The following is a 6,000-nucleotide window of genomic DNA, read 5'->3' as shown; positions in this document are numbered from 1 at the left end:
ATCATAAGCAACCATGTCATCCAACTCCTCTTGCTGTCTACAGGTGCACCACACATCCGTGTTTTCATATGACTGTGTTTTGTGCTTGCGAACTGGATGTAATATGAATAAAGGTCGTCATGCACTTTTTTGTGGTTTGCGTGTGGGCTGTAGATCAGAGGAGGGTTCGACTTGTGGGGATTTGGTGTAGTGACCGGCGACGAGCTCTGGTAGCACGACCTTGTGGAAAAAAAGTCTGTCTTTTGGCAAAAGTGTTCCCCAAAGGCCGGCATCAAGAGTGACACGCCCTATCACACAGCTTTTCATTGTCCACACCACAAAGTCATAGAGTCACAAAGATTTGTGTCTGCACCTGTTTGTAATACCTGTGTGCAGGCTTCAACTCCAGTTTACTATCAGTCTACAGGCCTGCAGGATGTTGTTGTTGCGGTGCTTGTAGGGGCACTTCATCTCTACACAGCCTTTACCGCAACAAGTGCCACACACAAGTGCATCGGGGTAGCCCCAAGTTCAGATGAACTGAACCTGGGCCTGCTGTAGCAATGTGATCTTGCTGAAGAACTCATGGGTGAAGGCACTCACACCTAAAATCATGTAATCATCGATTTGTCCATGTTGAAAGTTTGGCAGGACCTTCATGTCAGATGTCCACTCCGAGTGTTCATGGTTCTAGCCCTTTCACGCCTATCTTCTGCAAATACCGCGCCTTTATTTTCGCGTTCAATTTCTCTCGGTATGGACCTGCTGCATTCGCCCGTTCCATTTGTTGTCCTTTTGGTGTTTATGTGTATCCTTAGCAGCTAAACAAAGAAGTAAACATCACAGCCAGACTACTGGCATTTTGCCTTTACCCCCAGAATAAAATCCAGATCACGGGAGATAAAGAAATCCCTTAGGAAAAAAAGCCTTGTTCGCCAGCACTCTGGCGTGTACCAGGCAAATCCTGGCGGGGATTGGACCGGGGAGCCCGGCACAGTGGCCTCAGGTTGTGGGGATTCACCCTCCGCTGGGAGGATGGAACTGAAGGGGCTAAGTTTTCTTTCCATCATAATCAAACACAACTTGATCCACGGCAGAGAAATGAAGATCCAAGAGCGTTTGTCAATCATACACCAGTAGAGATTGGATTTGTGGAGTGACCAATGGTCAAAAACAATAGGATTCAAAGACACAGAGGTAGACAAGCAGCCATCAGATAAAATATGAAAATTAGCTACTTTGTATCAGTTAAGCTGAAACTTTTAAGCTCCAAAAAAACACAAAATAAACAAGTTTACAATCCTCCATTTTGAAAACAGCACAAGACACGGATAGCATCATTTTTATCTCTGTGCCACATTCATTCTTTGTATCTCACATAAAAAATAATAGCCAATTAAACATTAACTAAAATGTTCCATGGTGTCTGAGGACAGGTGCAACACTGTTGCCCGATGACACATGGTCGACGTCCCTCCTTGGCATCTGCTGCCCTTGTTTTGTTTTTGTATATCCTTCTCTGTTTGAGGATGACAACAGTGACTCGCTGATAAATGATGCATCACACAGTCGCCTGCATGACTTCCCACGTTTTCCTTTGTGCGACTTTGATGCGGCATGTAGTTCAGACTTCCCGCAGGGCAACCTAAAAGCATTTTTCCATTTCCTCTCCTGCTACATGGACTCCCTGGTTTCCCGACGCCCCCAAAAATCCCAACAAGCTCATGCAGAAATCCCTGCTGGACGCCAAACAGCGCGACTCCCGCCTCTGCTTGTGGCTATTTCAGTGTGTGACCCCCCGACAAAGGTCACTGTCAAACACGTTCTGCCGTGTTAAGGTGAACAATACGGTTGTTGTTGTAGATGTTTGTCACATCATCTTCCACAGAGAGTTTTCCCCCTGAACATGTTCAGGAACAAGCCGTGTTTGACTTATTACACTCTTGGTTTCATGTCACGTATATTCTCATGGTGCAGTGTTTATTCCTGCCAGCCTTGTATAAAGTACCTTTATAAAAGGGTAAACGTACACGTAATGACTTTGGTAGAAGTAGAAGTCACGTTTTATAATAGTAAGTAAAAGGCTTAAATTATTTTTATATATTTAAGTATTAAAAGTGAGGAGTTGGGATCGAGCCATGGTAGCTTAGTGGTAGGCTGAGTTGTCTTTCAATTGAAAGGCTGTGGGTTCAATTCCTGGCTCTGCTAGTTTGTGTCCTTGAGCAAGACACTCAACCTCATGTTGCAGAGTGTGAATGGGTGAAAACTGTAGTGACTCATCAAGACTATAAAAGCTCTATAAACACAGATCATTACCAACTCTTCTGATTTTATTTGGTAGTAACGAGTAACAATGAGTAAATATAGAGCTGATCCCCGCATGGCTTTTCCATGGCTCGTTAGCCCGTGTCCAGTCGTTCCTGTGTCTCACTCATTCAGTACATTTCCACCGTCATGGGACGTTACTCACTGGAGCCAATCCCGAAAGGCCGGGTACACTGGACAGGTCATCATTCCATCACATTCTGTCGTCTACAGGCAATTTAGATTGTTCGATTACATATATATACTTTGACTTTTGGAGGAAATTGGAGAAGATGCTATAGGCCAATTGTGAACCCAGGTCATTTTCCTGCAAGGCAATAGCAGTAGTTACTACACAGTTGGACAGTTAAATTGAACTGCTCCCGGCATACAATAAACAAACACTTGCGAACAAACAATCAATTTGTTGAATGAAGTGTGTCCACCTCTGCTCTGCTAATTGGCGACATATCCGCATTTCATCTGGTTAGTATTTAAGAGTTCGCTGTTTGACCTATTCTCCAAACGATTCTCCCTGTAATCCATGAACGTTAATACATTCACTTCTAGGAGCGATAGCAGAACATAAACTCATCAGTGCGCTCTATTTATGACAAACACTTTCCTGGGGATTTTATGGATTCAGTCACTAATTTCATGTCTCTCTTACAGCAAGATCATTGAGTATATTATGGTCCCATTTTGTGTCAAAGTGTGGACACAGTGAGTGACCGCTAGTCCTGTCCGATAAGTGCATGGTCGCAGGTGTAGGTAGAACGACACCAGCTTCTCCCATGGACCCTAACAGGAAGGACCTAAATGTTATTATACTGTATATTCAAATATTGCTGCTGCTTTGAGCAAGAGCATTGAGTCAATATAATTGAGCACTATTGCTGTGAAGGATTTACATCAGATTCTATGTTTTATTTGAAATTCAGAAGCATTTACTTTTCTACTTGATTTTGTTTTGTCTCTTTGACTGTTCTTGCTCGGCTCGGAGAGAAAAAGACCCGGCAAATACCAAAATATTACACATGAATGAACTGATGAATGAACTCGGTCAACACAGGTCTGTACATACATATTCGTGCTCTCAGGACGAGACCACATGTTCCTTTTGTTCCATAGGCAAACGATGATAACTGAACTCAGTCTTCATGGGTCCTATACACCTTTTCATACCCAAGAGTGTCAAGTCTGACCTTGAACATCATCACCAGCTATTTGTATCCAAACAGAACCTCTGGCTCTTCTAATGTCTCATCCATCCTGACAGATGTGGACAGACTAAAATGTGTCTTCATTGTGTCCCCTGCAACCACTTAGGATTAGATGCGTCTTCACGACTCCATATACAAATGCACATTTTGTACTTGTGAAAATCAAATTATGATGTTTTTAAAACTGCTGCCAATGAAACGAGTTAAAAATCTGTGTTGAAGTTAAAAAAATAAATTGGATTGAGGCTGATTAGAGAGGCAAGAAAGTTGGTAGTGGACAGCAAACTTTGAGTTTTTTCTTGGTTGACAGAGAAAACTGTGAGTCATCAGCATATTGAGAGATGTTCGGCAAATTGCCCAAAGCTTTTAATACATGCAGTGCTTAACAAATCACGAGAGAATGTAAATATTTTTTCAGAAATCTTTCAAAAACTTGTAAAAATGTTATTTATTTGGCAAATAATAAACTGAATTCACCTTTTTATATCAAAATGTTAACTCACTGGGCTTCTTCTCTGAGAAGTCAGACATTAACCCTTTGAACTCACAGAATTTTTGGCTGCTTTTTTCCCCATGACTATGTTAAAACGTGCAGTGTATATACAGAGGCTATAACAATGTGCAATATATGTGTCTTATATCCCTTTTTTTTCTAGCACAACCTAGACAATCTGATAAAATTCATTCTATCATTTTCATCAACTATATAAACACCTGAGCAAAAAGTACTCAAAATGTTTCAGATTGAGTTTGTGAAATTTGGAAATGCATCACAGTTCAAAGTTTGTTTTTATGAACAAAAGTCTAATTTCTGCGCAATTATTGCAACTTTATATCACAACTAAAAATTCGGTATATGAATCATAACTTTGACTCAACACATTAGACGGAAAAAACACACTTTTTTTAAAAGCCTGAAGATGTGACCTATAAACACCCCCCACCCCCTGCGGCACAGATGTGTGCCTCGTGAACAGTAAGGGTTAATCAAGCGTAACATTCAACCATTAAAATACATTTTTCTTTTTAGTGATACAAGTAAATAAATATAATTTGACACCTTAATCAAGAAATGTGCTATATTTTATTGATTTTATTTGTTTCTTATTTTTATAAAATATATATAACAAAAATATAATTTTGTTTAAAGAGCTTCTACACACTGGTATATTACGCATTACAGAAACATAAAAACATTATTTTGATAATTAGCAATGCTTTTAATTTAGGACAGAAAAGGTCAAAAATTTTGCAAAAGTGCAAAACCACAGGTGTCAAATGCAAAATGACATAATTTCCCTTTTAATTATAAAATAAGCTGGTGGGAAAACAACATTGTTAGTACATCACTGGGTCCTATGGGAAAGGTTTTAGTGAAGACGCACAAAGTTAAATGTGTCCCGAAATATCAGCTTGATGAACATGTGAGAGAACATGACGCCCATGATTTCATTCATGAAAATGAGATTGAAATTATTAGAACTATGTTTAGAGTTGAGAAAAGCGCGCGTCACATTGTCTCATTGACACACACACAAACTATAAAGAGCTTCTATATATTCAGTGTCTTCTTTTGCACTTCATTCACACACTGCTGACACAACTGTCACGTCTTTGATACGTGGATGGGAGGAGCTGGGGATCAAGGGCGGTAGCACGCACTTTCTCTTTCAGTATAGTCTTTAGTCTGTGTTCTTTATATTCTATTTTTTTTATTTAATTTATTACATAACAAACATTATTAATTAGTGTATTGCACAGATAAGTGCCTGTGATGGGATTTGTGTTGAGGTTTGTCCTCAACATTTTAATAGTAATTTGTGTAAGTGTACATACTGTATCTTGATCGTATTGTCATTCCAATGAAGACTTCATGTTTTATTTGACGATTAAAAAGATGGTAAAATGTCAATTCTGGGACTAAAACTTGAACTTGTTTCCCAAGGTTGTGATCAGTATTGTATAGAATTATTTAAGCTCTCATGTTATGTTGGTTATTATTAAATTGTTATAGTTGGAAGAGAATACACAAAGACAGGTGCATGGATGGCTGGTGTCCCTGAGGTGGTGACCTTCTGCAGCAGCGGGGGTTCGATTCTAGGTTGTGGCCCTTTGCTGTGTGTCACAGTAAATAATTTAAAAAGACATAAAATAAGTATAACAATCAGAATTCTCTTGGTTGTTTCCGGTTGCTGCATCTTAAAGACCAGTATCATCATCTTCTCCTGGATAAAGACATTAACCACCGGAGGAAAACTGAGCCAAAAACATGGCAATGGACGAGCGTCTCCATATCACCGTTCACACAGCTCTATATCTCAGCAGCAGTGTTGGCCTTCGGGTTGCCGTGGTAACGCCAGGCTTTGAGATATGGTGAAGAGAGAGTCTGAGTCAGAAGCTAAAGTGAGTGTCCCTGAAACTTGTGAAACATATTTATCCGGGAGCAGAACAGGCAAAATAATACATCCAGAACACAACGGCAAAGACCACAAGG

The sequence above is a fragment of the Solea senegalensis genome, linkage group LG11 (genome assembly GCF_019176455.1).
Source record: "Solea senegalensis isolate Sse05_10M linkage group LG11, IFAPA_SoseM_1, whole genome shotgun sequence".
In the NCBI taxonomy this organism is placed as follows: domain Eukaryota; kingdom Metazoa; phylum Chordata; class Actinopteri; order Pleuronectiformes; family Soleidae; genus Solea; species Solea senegalensis.
This window is presented reverse-complemented; position numbering follows the sequence as displayed.